The sequence below is a fragment of the Rhipicephalus microplus genome, chromosome 6 (genome assembly GCF_043290135.1).
Source record: "Rhipicephalus microplus isolate Deutch F79 chromosome 6, USDA_Rmic, whole genome shotgun sequence".
Lineage (NCBI taxonomy): Eukaryota > Metazoa > Arthropoda > Arachnida > Ixodida > Ixodidae > Rhipicephalus > Rhipicephalus microplus.
The window spans coordinates 58,358,326-58,375,132 of NC_134705.1; the positions used below are offsets into that span (position 1 = coordinate 58,358,326).

Here is a 16,807-nt window from a genome sequence, read left to right on the forward strand (position 1 = left end):
TGGAGAAGCTGTAAATACAGGGTCTGATAAGCATTTTCTGACAGTTAGCGTGCGGAATCGTGCAATTGTAATGTATGCTGTCAGTGGAGAAAACGGAATGATTGGCACCAAAAGCGTGGCCTTTGCTAAAAAATCAGCGCTTTCGTTTAAAACTAAATCCTTGTGTTTTGGTACTCAAATTAAGTGGAGAGATTGAAGGTGCGTGGGAACTAGTATTATGAAAAGCTTTAGTGAAGCCGCTTCACCAGATGCGAAGAGAGACGAACACGCAGATAATGATTCCGTGATAATCACTACTACTGCATTTAAACTGTGTAACTTTCCGAAAGCTTATATTATGGCCATAAATTCAGCTATAAAAACTGGGATAAAATCTGCCAGTCATAAAGAAAAAGACCACTCAAATTGAGGGCAGAATATTATTATGGCAGCTTTTTACTCAGTTTGTGATGTATCTGTTGGAATAACCACGTTCGTTGTCAGATTATTTAGATGCCCTTGCAACAGACCATTTATAATTCCGTGAGGTAATAATTTCGCCTGATTAGAAAAAAATATCGTGGTAGACAATGTCTGTGAATTTAGGTTGCGTGGTCACAGGACGTACATCACGAATTTATGCATTTAATTGATTGATATGTGGGGTTTAATGTCCCAAAACCACCATATCATTATTAGAGATGCCGTAGATGAGGGCTTCGGAAATTTTAACTACCTGGGGTTTTTTATCGTGCACCCAAATCTTAGCACACGGGCCTACACCATTTCCGCCTCCACTGGAAAGGCTGCCGCCGCAGCCGGGATTCGATCCCACGACCTGCGGGTCAGCAGCCGAGTACCTTAGCCACTAGACCACCGCGGCGGGGCGATTTTGTACATTTAGGTCGTCGAGTAATGTTTTTATAACTATGATTTGTGCCTTGCGGAATCTAGGCCAGTGATCGAAAAAAAATAAAATCGGGATTGGAGATCAAGATTATTTGAGTATGAATAGACAGTGTTTCGTACAACCGTGGAAAAGTCTGCACCGTAATTAGGTTGAATCGGCTTAACAGGGGTAGTGTTCTCGCTTTCAGGTATAATACTGCATTTGCTACATATTTGGAAGGCCTAAGCACAGCCGTAATGCCTCTCGCTCTATCTCGAATGAATGACTGGCGCACGCTACTTTTGAGCTTCCCGCGATTCAGACGCCAGCCTTCGACAAGCGAGTGTTTGTGTCCAATACTCCCCGATGGCGCCACCACCGTTAAAAACGCATGCTGTAGCTGAAAAGATCCCTTCGTCATTCGTACAAGCGAAAAGCACTATCACCGCAGGCGGTGCTCGTTGCGTGGTGAGAACGTGTTTGCACTCAGTGACGTGTTAACTAAGGCCGGTAGTACACGAATTGATTTCAGCACAAGTTAGTATTGATGCACTTCGCTGATCGCAGGCACTGGCGCAAAACAAACCGGGCCGACCCCGGAAAAACGAGCGAGAGAGAGAGACAGTTTCATGTGACCGCCGGTAAGTGCCGCTGCGGTCGCAACTCATTGAAGCAAGTGCATTGAAGCCAGCAGCCGAGTTGTGGAGAGAGCCGGCGCAATGAAAACATTCTAAAATGAAAACAGGCGAAGGAAGGGCGAGAGAGTGAACAATCAAAATAGCGACATAACAGCAACACACGCCAGCGCGCTCGTCCGCGATGGCGACCCACAGATGGACCCGCCAGTGTCACCGCATCGTCGGCGGAAACGTGGATTTTGCCTCGTTCGTGCGATGAACAGCCGCGGACGACGACGTCTCAGCCTTGGGTATCGTCGGTGACTACCGAGTGCGGTTGTGCTAGCTTCAGTTCTAAGTGTTCGACCGCGTTGACTCGAGAAGTGTGTGGTGATCTCGCGTTGGTTCTCGCCAATTTTCTTCCCTCGGAAAGTGAAGCGTCGTGAGCGCGCATGTGTTCTCCCGGTGCTCGAGCCGCGACGACGACGCGTCAACAAAGGCTCCGTGATCCTCGTTGTGCTTAGCGGTGCCGTGGTGCGCTCAGCATCGTCTCAATTTTTGCGGTATCATTCTCTCGATCAACTGGCGGCGACTGCCCGGGAGAAATCGACACGGTGAGTTGTTTCTTTCGCATCCCCGCGCGATGGCTTGCGATGAAGTGATAGAGCGCATGTCGGGACAAGCTTTCACAGCTCTCAACGCGCGTGCTGTTCTTTCTTGCCCCGCGGCGAAAGCGCCGCACCGCTGGCGAACGTGAGTCACTTCAACTTACTCGCCGCGCCCGCTCGCTAGGTTGCCCCTCACCTTTAGGGCTTCGCTACTTTCATTTGTTCATTCGTCGCTAGACTGCGTGTGTGGCTTATCGGAATTGTGTGTGCGTACGCCATCGCGTTTGCCTGCAGCGTGTGTGATATGTACCGATCTGCACCGGGGTATCCGCGACTCGGGCTAGCTGTACGCTTCACGAGCCTGTCTGGTATTTCCGGTCCCGCTGGTTCCTTTTTGTCTGTTTTATTTCTCTTTTTACATTGCGCGCGGTCCTCCCTCCGCTGTTTTTCCCACTACTTACCGTACTCCAGAGTGGTGGGAGGGATGTGCTTTTTTGTGGCTGTCTAGGACACAAAAGGAGAAAGAGGTAAAACGTAAAGAAAAGAAAAACGCTAGCTCAACAACGCGCTGTCGACGACGGTGACAAAAGAGCCCGCTGACCTCCCCCCGCCATCAGCTCCCCGTTGGTCCATTATGTCGCGTTGGGAGGAGCTCTTCGAAACCGCGCGTTTCATTTTGCGGATACCAAGGCCGCGTTCCTCTCTTTGATGATCGAGACGACGTAGTGGTTCATTCTTTGCCGTAGCAGCGAGGTCCTGCATGCGACACGTGCTTCAGCGCCCCGCAAATTCGTCCCGACAGATTGTGTTCGCGAAGGCGAAAAGACGTCAGCATAGGCGTGTGCTTTCTTTTTTCGACTACGAACGTGTGGGCCGGTGCGGAATGTCGAACCCGGCGGGCCGCTGGTGATGCACGACGCCTTTCGCAAACGGAAAGAAGCGGGGTCAAACACTGCTGCAGCGCCGAGAAGAACGCCTCTCGGTTGTCCTTCTTACCGGCGTAGCTTGCGCGAATGGGTGGCGAACCCACGCGAGCGCTTTGCAGGCCTGCGAATCTGCATTCGCGCACAGTCCCCCGTATACCTGCGACGCTCACGTTTTTCTTATGCCTGCAACAAACACCACCGCCCAGACAGTTCGCACGCTTCTCTAACTGCTCGCACCCATGCACTAACGGCGGCGAGTTTCGAAAGACACGTTTTTCTTTCTTTCAAGCGCGCGTGCGTAGCTTTTAAGTTGGTCATGATCTCTGCGCCTAGCCGTTGCCTGCCGCAACCAACGGCCAGGCGCGTTTTTTTTTTTTTTTTTTTTTTTTTTTGACGGCTGCGCTACTTTGGTTGTTACGCGGGTGGTACGCAACCGCACGCGCCACAATTGAAGCGCGGCGCTATCTAATCGTGCACGCGTGCCACTGACAGCACCGCCCAGGCATATAAGCCGCTCTGTGTGGGGTCGCTCTTGAGATCGCCTCATTCGGTTCCTTTCTTTCTCTTCAACTTCTTTTGTGTCTGTGTGTTTCCATTTTTGGACGTCGTTGGGTGTACCACCTATCTGGCCACGCACATCCGAAACCACCACGCTCGACCATAAAGATTATAGGCAGTGCGGGCGCCCGCTGCACAACGCTAGTTCAGAGATGTCCCATGTTTGCATTTTCGGACTCCCATATCACTGTTTCGCTGAGAGAAATCGGCACAACTTATCCCTTGCTTGCACGGTATCCACTCGCATGAAATATATATATACTTCGTCACAGAAGTGAAGATACATACGCATTACTGGACTGTGGCACGGGACCGAAAAGACTGACCTCACTCACTGCCTGCATTTTGTGGGAATTATTAGCCACTGCTCAACAGGGGCGGATCCAGCCACTCATTTTAGGGGTAGGGGGCGGTCGCTTTGACACTGGAAAGGGGGGCGTGGTCATGACTTGTTTTTATTATACGAGCAAAACCCCTTATGACACAAATACTGTTAATTTGTGCTCACAGCGGTTTCACTCATTTGTCCTAATACTCAGTAGCAGGTGGACTACAAGCATTTAACTAATGGTAGGGGCGGCGTGCTGACACAGACTATGCGTCAGGTTAATCGCCCCTACTACCCCCCCCCCCCCCCCCCCCCCCACCCTTCTGGATCCGCCACTGCCCAAAGGACATTATGGCGACGGCCAAAGACGCTCCTGCTGCCATTCTAGTACACTGTACTCCTGCGGAATGCTGTCAACACGTTTTCACAGAAGGCCCTCAGGGTGCCGCCATAATATCATCTGAGCTGTCCCTGAAAATGCGCTGCCGAGGCTGTGACTTCAGCCTTTGTACTCCCCAGGCACTGCGCCGTGCTCCCGACCGGGCTGCAAAAATTTGGTGCCTTTTTCCTCTTCTAACCACTATACCACCACCACCCCCGTTGAACGGTACATAAAACAGGTGTTTCAACCCCACGGCCAGCTAATTTCAAACGCGCGGGAGCCCGGCGATATGAAAGAACGACTTTTTTTTTTTATTTGACTACTTGCGGCATTAAACGCAGACTCCGCTTTGCGATTGGTAGCGGTAGACGTGAACATGCGCATTGTACTCTACTAAGACCACATGTATGGCGGCGGTATGCACGCGGAGCCCAATGCGGGCCGCGATCGCCGCACGCAATTTCAGATTTTTTGCGTGCGGTCCGCGAACGCCGACTCGCGTTACGACGCATGCGCAGTGGCAGGGACTTCACCGCAAGGGCTCGCAGTGGGCTATTCTAAAACTCCCTGCGCAGTAGCAGCGACCGCACCGCAAGTGCTCGCAGTGCGCTATTCTAATACTTCGAGCCCGGACGAGGCAGGTACATATGCATGGTCACGTGGCCTTTGCAGGTCCCCCCCCCCCCCCCCCCCCCCCCGAAATTGTTAATGCAGGCCAATTCGTATGCGACCTAAGGTCACTATGTCATTCGGACGCCTTCCTTTCCGTCGTCTTGAGCCGCCGCGAAGTTGGCGTGGGTGTTTCATCTTCCTGCTAGCTGCACCGCGAATATTTCATTGAGCTAGCGTAGCGCGCTCGCCCGAGGTATGCGGTAAATGTTACGGCGCTGGGCCTTTCCTTCCACTCGGCTGAAGCTGCGCTATGAGCGCGTGCATTAATGAATGCCGCACAGGATAAGCTGCGCGCAGAAAGAACGCGCCCGTGTAGTCTCGGCGTCGTGACGGTCGGGGTAAGCCGTGCGAGGTCGCTTATTGGGCGCATTACTGGAGCGCCGCGGCAGCATGCAGCAAATTGGTCATACCTTACTATATGATGTGGGATTACGTTTTCTCTCTGCTACTTCTTTCACTTACTTTCATTTCATAGATTCAGCCTGCTTTCAGGCATATTTCCGCTGTAAGCTCTTCACACGGTTTTTGGATTTTGTTTGCTGTATACTGGGGCATTCAGGCGAAGCTTGGCAGACAGACGCAGAAGTTTATTTAGGACTCGAGCATTGCTACAACTCAAAGTGTTAGAGCGTCGAGACTGTAACCTCACCGCCATGTCGTGGTTTTTATTATGCCTGCAATCTATTCATTGGGCCTCATTGAGATGAAACGTTTTTGTTCTTATGAAAAAAATTGAATGAAAGCGAATGAGCCACAATTGTGTATGGTACCATGAAACACACATGCCAAATTGCCATACTTTGGCTAACTGCCTTTGCTGCGTAATGTCATGGGAACAGTACTTATGATACAAGACTATTGCCACAGCTTTCATGTACACTTGTAGCTTATAATCAAGATGAACCTATGAAATAGTTGGGCTTTAGAGCACAGAATACACTGTACAGGATAATTCATACATTACACGCCATTAGCTCCTGTTTTGCCAACCAGCACTGCACTGAACTCCTAAGGGTGCATTGGTTATTTAGCACTGCTTATTCTAAATACTTCCATTAGCCAGTCCAGGTTTTCTTACTGTTACTGTCTCAGGTCTTATTATGACTTTTCAAATGCTGCATGACACGAAGGGATTCTCAAGCAAACAGCCACACAGCCCTTTCAAGACAAGCTAGACATCTCATGCGAACAATTAGTCAGCCTCCTCAAGTACTATAAAACTAAACTTATATGCTGCCCTGAAAGCTAAGTTGTTTTTTGAGAAAGAAAAGGTGGCGAGAAATGTCAGTTGTAACTTCATCTTCAATCATTTGTTATCAGTTTCATTGTAGCCTTTTCTTTTTTCAGTGGCATAGAGACTAGTGACTGAGGAACTACATTCGCTACGCTTGACATAGCAGCTCGGCTGACCTTTAGTTGAGCACATGAGACGTGGCAAAGGCCACAAGCATGGTCGATGAACGTTGATGATCTGTATGCACTAGTGAATAATAATAAATGTACACATATAATGGCAGTAATATATTGTCACATGTCAATCTGTCTGAGCCATCTGTGGTGGCCTGGACACGCTTAAAAGTGGAGGGCATTATTTCACTCATGGCAAATATGCATGAAGGAGGACATAGGAAATCTCAAGGTGTATAGTGACTACTAATGCATTTCATTTGTTGTTACTTTTTTGTAATGGTTACGAAAATGCTAATTTCCAAGGATAAAAAAATTGCAGTGCTGAAACACAATAAGGTGGGTGTGCTGGCTTCATATTTGCAATTATCCAGAATGCCCACAGAACATTGCGTATACACAAACACTTGAAGGTGCCACTTTCTAGCTGTCCGTGAAACAGCATAAAACTGTGATAGGAAGAAGGCAATACAGTTTCATTCATATGGCCTTTTGTTGCATAGGTCATTTACATATTGAAAATTTTAGGTAATTTAGGACACTAAAGTTCTATTGTATTATGTTGACTATGTCGCTTTCTTGCTAATCTGATCGAAACAAAATTGCAGCCTCTCACTCTCTTCCTTTGATTTTTGTTCTTGAGCCAAGTAACGGGGAAAAGATGCCAAGGTTTATTCAGATTTATAGCGTCTGGTGCATGTCAGAGAGGTCGCCTGTGCAGGGCATGCCCTGGAAGCATTCATACCTTTTATGGAGTTTTTTTTTTCTCTATGATTAGCATCATCTAGCTTGGCTGTGTTTCCTTTCTTGAAAATTTTGCACTTACTACTTTCCTGTCAAGTATTCCGTGCTGTGCTGATAGTGCATGTTGCAAAATATTGCGGAACAAACGAACTTGAAGCGTGCCAGACTCCATCGAAAAAGAGGAAACTGAAGCGGAATCAAAGGCAGGCATACGTGGGTGAGGCAGCAGTTCACCTTTAGTATATTGGCAATAAACGGATGTCCTTGATTTATGTCTCGACAACCAGCTATTTCGCAACAGCGCACACACACCATGAAAGGGACTCTAAAGAGAAAAGCACATTTTTTTTTTTTTCGCATATTAGTAAGTAAAGTGCAATTTCACTATCCTGAAAATACCACTCTTGCCGGGAGACAACTCTTGCTAAGCGAGAAAACACAAAAATAAAATGCAGGTCAAGACGCCATCTTGAGATTTCCTCACCACTCTGATGTCATCGATTTTGAAGGCATCTGCTTGAGCCACGCAACTTCTCATTTATAAAAATGTACATTGTCATGTGGTGGGTGCCACAGACCTAGCATGTGAAGTTTCGAAATTCCAGAAAACTTCGGTGAGCCAATCTCGTGAAGGTACGAAAAATATGTTTTGAAATGTTCGACGGAACATGCAGAGATGTCGGCACTAAATTCAAACCTTAATAATTTTTATTTTCTCCACTAATACTGCTCTTATGATAGTAAAACTCATCGCATTAAAGTTCTCAGAATGCATTTGGTCAGTCTGCACCAAATCACTGTCTCTCTTTAATGTCCTTTTAACAAACTAGTACTGGTGTTAAAAGCAAGAAAAGGCGCCAAAGATGAGCAATGATTATTGTCCTGTAACAGAGGTGTAGGTCATAGGCTAGCTTGTTATTGTGAACGTAGTTTCGAGCAGTATGTCCCTTTATGATGAGCTGACAGAAATCATATTGTTGCGGGTTCGCGGCTATGCAGCTATGCGGGCGGTGCGAAGAAGAAGACGACGACGTTTTGGGCTGTTCGAAAATACACAACGGCTGCCATCTTGACTGCTGGAGTACTTTTCTACTCTAAAGTAGTAAATACATTCGCAACATTTTGGTGGTGGCGCTGGGTACGACGCAAGACGGAACTTCGAAGCGGACGTGTTCTCGACTGCCCGACCATGGCAACAGAAACCAATTCTGCCGCTCCTGTTTCAGCCGCGACTCCGGCGCAGCCTGTACAGCCGGTCGTATTGACGCAACCGCGCGACCCTGGCAACTTCTGCGGCACCGACCATGTTGACGTTGACGACTGGATTCCGAAGTTCGAGCGGTTTGCAGCAGTGTACCGGTGGGACCCTACGATGATGCTCGCCAACGTTGGCTTCTATCTCTGCGGAACAGCTGGCGCGTGGTTCGAGGCTCATGAAGCGGACATAACCAGCTGGGATACTTGCAAACAGAAGCTTCGTGACCTGTTTGGTAAGGCCGTCGGACGCCAGCGGGCCGCTTCTAAAGAACTCTCTGGTCGGGCACAAACTACGACCGAATCATATGTCACCTACATCCTTGACGTTCTCGCCCTTTGCCATCGTGCCGACCCCAACATGTCCGAGGAAGACAAAGTAAGCCATTTACTTAAAGGCATTGCAGATGATGCTTTTAACATACTGGTTTCCAAAGACTGTTCCACCATTGATGACATCATCAAAGAGTGCCGCCGATTCGAAGAGCTGAAGAGTCGCCGGGTCGCCAAGAATTTCTTGCGTCTTCCGAACACGGCCGCTACGTCATCTTGCGAGGACCTTCAGCCGCCATGCAGTCAACCACATAACAACGAGAGTGTGGTTCGCATCGTTCGTAGAGAAATCGAGGCCGCGTCTCCGTCTTTTCTGACCCGCCCATCTGATGATCGACCAACGATCTCGTTGATCCAACAGGTCGTGAGAGAGGAACTGGCAAACGTTGGGCTGCAGCCTGTATGTTCGTTGACGGAACCTCGGGTCAGTACCATAGCGCCTTCTCCTGCACCAGAAAGATTCCGCCGCTATCGTGATCCTGCTCAGTGGAGGACACAGGACGACAAGCCTATATGTTTTCATTGTCATGGTGTAGGACACATCTCCCGCTACTGTCGTTTCCGCACGTATCCACCTCGGTCGTTTCCTGGCTATCGACGTGACGACAACCACCGGCCCCTGCAGTACAGCGCTCGTGACGATGGACCGTACAATGGCACTCCTGCGACGCCAGTCCGCCGGTCCAGCCGTTCGCCGTCCCCGCATGACCGTCGCTCCAGGTCACCTCAGCACCGCCGCTATTCGTCGCCCCACCCTAGTGGACGCCCTTCTTCGGAAAACTGAGCAATGCAGCTCCCGGAGGTGACGCTGCATTGGACTCCCGACCTGAAAACCCTCTGCTGACCTTGACTACGGACAAAAACCTGCTTGATGTAGAAGTGGATGGCCTTCCTGTTACTGCCCTTATTGACACCGGCGCACATATTTCAATTCTGAGCTCTGACCTCCGTGCACGATTAAACAAGGTCCTTACGCCGCCAGAGTCCCTATTTGTACGTGTCGCTAGTGGAGCGACCCCGGCTGTGCTCGGAATGTGCACCGCGCGTGTGAGATTCGCCGACCGCCAGACGTCCGTTCTATTCCATGTTCTCGCTCACTGTCCACATGACGTCATCCTTGGACTCGATTTTTTGTCCGACCACTCCGCTGTAATTGACTGCTCAGCCGGCGTCGTGCAACTTGACTTGCCTGCGGCCACCGAAGAGTCGAAGATGGTACAGAACAAGCTTTCGTGCGCTGAGTTTGTTCGCCTCCCACCCCAAGCCCTAACTTGTGTCACAGTTGAACCATATCCCAGTGTTCCGGATGGGGATTACGTGGTCTTTCCCTCTCCTGGTGTTTTACTGGCCTGCAACGTTTCCTCCCCGTACACCATATTAACTGTCACAGCGAACAAGACGTGCCTTCCTCTTCTGAACTTCGGACTCAGCCCTCAAATCCTACCACAAGGCATTGTTCTCGCCACTCTTTCACCGTCACACGAGTGCCAGATCTCATCAGTGTCACGTGAACTGGCCACAGTCGCCTCGCCGAACCCGCATAGCACCGACGCAGCCAACTCTACACGGCTCAACAATGTAACTAAGATGATTGCCTCAGACCTGTTGCCGTCTCAGGTCAAAGACCTCACTGATCTTCTCACGAGCTATTCGGACATATTTGACTTTGACGGTAGGCCCATAGGTCAAACATCGCAAGTCAAACATCGCATTAATACCGGTGATGCAGCTCCAATTCACAGGCGTCCCTATCGAGTGTCACCATCAGAGCGCCAAGTTATCCAACAGGAGGTGAATAAGATGCTCACAAAAGGCATCATAGAGCCCTCATCGAGTCCGTGGGCGTCCCCTGTAGTCTTAGTTAAAAAGAAGGACAATACCTGGCGTTTCTGCGTGGACTATCGGCATTTAAACAAGGTCACCAAAAGGGATGTCTACCCGTTACCTCGTATTGATGATGCCCTGGACTGCCTTCATGGCGCAACCTATTTTTCTTCGATAGACTTACGCTCCGGTTACTGGCAGATCGCCGTGGACGACCTCGACCGGGAGAAGACCGCCTTTGTAACGCCCGACGGTCTCTACCAATTCAAGGTAATGCCGTTTGGCTTGTGCAATGCGCCGGCAACGTTCGAGCGGATGATGGACACGCTTTTGCGCAGCTTTAAATGGTCTATCTGCCTGTGTTATCTGGACGACGTGATTGTGTTTGCCCCAACCTTTAAGTCTCACCTCGAGCGCCTTTCCTCAATTCTTTCAGTATTTCGAGAGGCTGGGCTCCAACTTAATTCTTCGAAATGCCATTTTGGGCATCGCCAAGTTACTATTCTAGGGCATCTCGTTGACTCCTCCGGCATCCGCCCCGATCCCGACAAAGTCCGAGCTGTCCTGGATTTTCCTGTACCGACTTGTGTCAAGGACGTTCGAAGTTTTGTGGGCCTATGCTCATATTTCCGACGATTTGTCAGAAACTTCGCAGAGGTCGCACGCCCCCTCACTGATCTTTTGAAGAAAGATGTACCATTTGAGTGGGGTCCTGATCAAGGCACGGCCTTTTCCCAGCTCATAACACTTCTGACCACGCCACCGATTCTCGCCCACTTCGACCCGTCTGCTCCAACCGAGGTCCGCACTGATGCTAGTGGCTACGGTATTGGCGCGGTTTTAGCCCAGCGTCAATCCGGTCACGATCGAGTTCTTGCGTATGCCAGCCGGCTCCTTTCTCCTGCCGAACGCAATTACTCTATTACGGAACGCGAGTGCCTGGCGCTTGTATGGGCAGTTGGTAAATTCCGCCCCTATTTATATGGCCGGCCTTTCACAGTTACCACTGACCATCACGCTCTATGCTGGCTTTCAGCCCTCAAAGATCCAACGGGGCGCCTTGCTCGTTGGGCTCTGCGCCTCCAGGAATTCACATACACAGTGGTTTACAAGTCTGGCCGTTTACACCAAGACGCCGACTGCCTCTCCCGGTACCCCGTTGACGCTCCAGATCTAGTAACCGACGACGCGTCCATCTGTATTTCCTCGCTCTCTGCTTTCGGCAACATGGGATGTGAGCAACGGCGTGACGCGTCCCTACGCGAGCTAATCGACCGCCTGAACACAGGCTGTACAGACAGTTCGCTTCGCATGTTCGTAGTCATAGACGGCATTTTATACCGCCGCAACATGCACCATGTGGGAAACGAACTACTACTCGTAATACCCACTCATTTGCACTCGACCGTACTTCAGCAACTACATGATGTACCAACGGCTGGCCACCTTGGTGTTGCCAGAACGTACGACCGTGTCCGCCGACGCTTTTTCTGGCCCGGCCTCTACCGTTCTGTACAACGTTATGTTAGGTCTTGTGAGTCGTGCCAACGCCGCAAAAGGCCAGCGGTACACCCCGCCGGCCTCCTTCAACCGATCGACGTACCTGCCGAGCCTTTCTATCGTGTCGGCCTCGACCTGCTGGGCCCTTTCCCTCTTTCTACCGACGGTAACAGGTGGGTCGCCGTCGCCATAGATTACTCGACCCGTTTCGCAATTACGAGACCTCTTCCAAGCAGCTGCGCTACAGATGTCGCCGACTTTTTGATTCAAGACGTCATATTACATCATGGTGCTCCTCGTCAACTGGTCACCGATCGCGGTCGCTACTTTTTATCTAAGGTAATTGACGATCTACTTCGTTCTTGTGCAACCAAGCACAAGCTTACGACGGCCTACCATCCTCAAACAAACGGCCTCACAGAACGTCTGAATCGCACACTCACTGACATGCTCGCCATGTACGTGTCGACGGATCACCGTGACTGGGACATTGCGCTACCCTTTGTCACTTTCGCTTACAATAGCTCACGCCACGACACTGCTGGATATTCTCCCTTTTACCTTTTGTATGGAAGAGACCCGACATTGCCGTTCGACACGCTTGTACCCAACCCTGCCGACCTGTCCACAGCATATGCTCGCCGCACTATTAGCACCGCGGAGAAAGCCCGTCAGATTGCCCACCAGCGCCTTTCGGACTCGCAGCTCCGTCAGAAACGTAGCTATGACAGCCACCATCGGGACATCCACTTTAGTTCAGGTGACCTCGTTCTTCTGTGGACTCCGTCGCGACATGTTGGTCTGGCTGAAAAGCTTCTACCCAAGTATTCCGGACCTTATCGTGTGCTACGGCAAGTAACTGATGTTACCTATGAAATAGCACCTCTAAACCCTTCGATACCTTCCACATCTTCCGACATCGTCCACGTCGCTCGCCTCAAGCCGTACATCTCGTCCAACACCTGCTAACAAGCGCCGGGTCGGCGCTTTTCGCCGCCGGAGGTCGATGTTGCGGGTTCGCGGCTATGCAGCTATGCGGGCGGTGCGAAGAAGAAGACGACGACGTTTTGGGCTGTTCGAAAATACACAACGGCTGCCATCTTGACTGCTGGAGTACTTTTCTACTCTAAAGTAGTAAATACATTCGCAACAATATTCATCACTTTGTCAAGGTACAATTGATGCAGGAGATTGTGACTTTTTAAAAGTACACGACACAAAGGGTATCAACTTTTTTGTTAATAATCAAGTGTTGTGTTTTTTGCATAAGCGCATTCAATTCATTCATTCAATGTACACAGCCGGCACATGTTGAAAACCATAGACAGTAGTGGATACAGGAGCCCAATGCAAGAACTCATTACCTGCTCAGCATGTGCAAAGCAAAGAATGGCAAACACACATGTGCGAGCAATCACAAAGGAAAGAAAAAAATTTTGTAAGAAAAAAAACGAACACACTATGTGTCAAGTGACAAGGTTCATAGCAGTTACAAAACAACTACAAAGTAAATGGTGAATGCACATGTTTGTCAACCACATGTCAGCAAAATGAAAAGTAACTAACGAAACAGATGATGATTACATGTACGAAATGTTGTGGCACTTGTGGCACTCAGTGGCTGATTGCTAGTGAAGAAAAATATTGCGGAACACTCAGTTACACTGGTGGGTGACGGGGCTTCCTGTTGGATGTTTTTTGAGGGAAAAAAATTCTCAAAATTATTCGTTGCATAATTTAAACTCTGTAATCTTGGCGTGTTTATAATTGCGCACTCTTTTTATGCTGTTTAAAGTACTCTTTCAGTTCAAATACCGTCACGATTTCTGACAAGTTCCGAGTTGTTTTTTCACTCTTGTGGTATATATTGGTGCTGGCAGAACGAGAGAATGTCCACATATTATGTTGGTCACTCTTAGCATGAAAACAAGGTTCTTTTGCAACGAGCGCACATCAGTGTTCAAAGAAGCCTGCACACCAAGTTATATTTGCAGAGGCGTGTGTTACTGGTATCTAGGCATTGCTGCACCTGCAGAGCTTCCTTTGCTACGATAGTCAACTGTGGCTGCTGACACCTCGCAAACTTGCTGACACTTCACAAAGCATAGCCACCCACTTGCACATGGGCTCGAGCTCAAGATTGTACGGAGCGCGAAGTGCACTTTTCAAAAAGCTGTTGTGGCCACGTTGTACGTAGGACCTTTCGCTATGCAGCATCTGTTGGAACGCCTGTCTCTGTAGGCACCCATCTGTCAGCCCAGAAAATACCTACCAAGATGACGTAAACAAAAAAAAAAAGAACTTCTGTGCGGCAAGTTCGGGAGCGTGCAGATGACTGACTGGGCAAGTTGAAAGAAACATTGCAAAAGCAGATGCCAACCTGAAAACAGAACACGTCTTAAAAGCGAGCAGATGGGGAGCTGAAGCCATTTGCCATTTTCTCTCCAGATAATCGCTATCATTACTGATGTCTGTGCTGAGGCTTCTGTGTCAGTTGCATGTGTCTCTGTACAAAGCACTTTGATCTGTACAGTGCCTTGCCATTTTTTTTTTAAACTCTAACCTGTGTGATTACTGCAAACCAGAAAAAACTTTACACTGTTCTTGTTACGAATCGTAAACAATGACATGTATGCAGCAGCAAGTCTAAAGGTTAGAAAACACTCGGACAATACTTTTATTCTAATACTGAAGTTAGCCTCCAACAGACTACAACTGGCATCATTGATGTATTCGTGGGTTTGTGACACAAAGGGAAATGTGCATGGTGGCAAGGGGTAGTTATGATGACATTATCAATACATAATATTATGCTTACAATCACATGCTTTTTCTGTGCAAACTCTCTCGTCAAAGGTATTGTGATTCTAGGATAAAACAGGCACAACTTTACACAGAGTGGCACAGCTCCTTTTTTTAGAATTTCCCTTAAAGTTCTGGCACCTCCCGTGAAAGCAGCTCTGTTGCACAAATTGTGCAATTGATTTTCACAGAAAAATTAACTTGTCATTAGTTATCTCAAGTTACATATTTTACTGCGAATGAAAGAACGGAATATCCAGCACTAGTTTGTTTGTTTTGAGTCGGCCTTAGTATAAACTTGCAGATAATGAAGCCAGCAAACTTTATACAGTATGTTCGTTGTACTGTTATAAGTTATAAGTGTAGTGTTCTAATTGGGGTATATATGTGAGGAAGGTAAAGTGGGCGAAAAGACATACTTGCCGCTAGCAGAGATCAGGCCTGCAACCTTTGAATTATGCATCGGATACTTCCGAGCTGTGGTGATGGCCTGACCCCTGCCAACTTTGTCGGGTGTTTTTGTGCACGCAAACCTGAGAGTGTTTGGTCACCGGCTCGATTCCAGCCACGAAAGTTGCATTTTGAAGGAGCCAGAATGCTAGAGACCCATGTACGGGCGAATTCGGACTCCTTAAAGAACACCAAATGGTCCAAATTTCTGGAGCCCACCACTACAATGTTTCTCACATTCATAGCTTGGTTTTGGCACTTGAAACCCAGAAAATTATTATTGGCAGTTTTAGTCAGCAATGCTCATCCTAGCGGTGTGGCTACGATGCTGATGATGACAAAATTATTTTGTTTTGGAGAGCGTTTAAGGGCCCCTTAACAACTATCTGAGAGTACAAAAAATTGGTGTGCACCATGTTTTTTTCTGGCATTTCCCGTCTTTGCAGCACAATTTGAGATGCCAACTAACTTCGGTGACGTGATGTCAAGATTAAGCCCTCGATCGGTCGATATATGCGATGTCTATTTGAATTGTCTCCTACCCCATTTTGTCATGCAGTCACATGCCTGTTCTGCCTTTTCTTACATGGATATTGCGTGCAAAAAGGTGATGTTACTTCGTTTTTTACATTTGCAGCTACACATGCAGAGATAGCTGTGTCTAAATGAAAAGCATGAAATGCTGACTGGCTCAACGTGTAGTGCTGACATTCCTTGTGTTCTATGAAGAAATAATTAAGTGGTGAGAGGGAAACAGCACTTGTAGGAGAGGTTGTGAAGACAAGAAATAAACCGTGTTACCTTTAAATGCAGTGGCCCTTTAACTTTCAGGAAAACTCCCAGGAAATGTGGGCATGCTAGCTGTACAATGCTTGGCATCATACTGCATTGCACTGTAGACAGAACAAAAAGGACAACACAAAATGTGCGCGTAGCTAAATTTAGCTAAGGGTTTGCTAAGTGCAGCATTGGACAAATGCTGCTTTACAAGTGCTGTGAAGCGGTGCAACGTCAGCACTATGTGGTCTTTCTGACCGCTCCAAGCTTGCTCGAAAGGATCTTTCTGGCTTGTTCAAGCCTGCTCCAAATCATCTTTCTGCTGCCTGCTACGAAAGGCACTTTTGCCTGCTCCTGAACCCACATATCCATCGCTGCAATGTGCTGAGGATGAGGGCGGCACAGTGCAGCAGGTTGCGCTGCCAGTGTGTCACAGACTGACGATCGTTTGCCTCCCTCTGCACTGCCAACAAGGACGCAGAGAGGGAGAGGAAAGGGGAACCGATCTCAGGGTTGAAAGGCAATAAAGTTAGTTGGTATTGAGACTCTCAGGAACACGCTTTGTCTCTGCGTCACTTGCGCGTATCAAGAGTACCCCGCTTTTAAGAGACACCTTATATAAAGAAGAAGAGCTGCTGCCTGGTGCATATCCTTCGTAAAGGGGTTCAATTGTTTTGGCAGAGGCCATCTTCTAGTAGATTCAAGGCTCGGCTGTCTAATTTGGCTGTGACTTTCACCATGTGTCCATAGACTTTCA

General features: G+C 48.6%; 1 protein-coding gene across 2 annotated transcripts in view; it reads left to right on the forward strand.

The window, feature by feature from the left end:
- Nucleotides 1–1,348: 1,348 nt before the first annotated feature.
- Nucleotides 1,349–16,807, forward strand: part of LOC119167637 (signal-induced proliferation-associated 1-like protein 2) — a 186,533-nt gene continuing 171,074 nt past the window's right edge. The window contains exon 1 of one of the 2 annotated variants that reach the window (XM_037419144.2): nucleotides 1,349–2,099. The gene's annotated coding sequence lies outside the window, so the exon portion shown is untranslated. Of the gene's footprint in view, nucleotides 2,100–2,190; nucleotides 2,239–16,807 lie in introns of those variants that run through there. The other variant, XM_075865990.1, reaches the window with a different exon arrangement.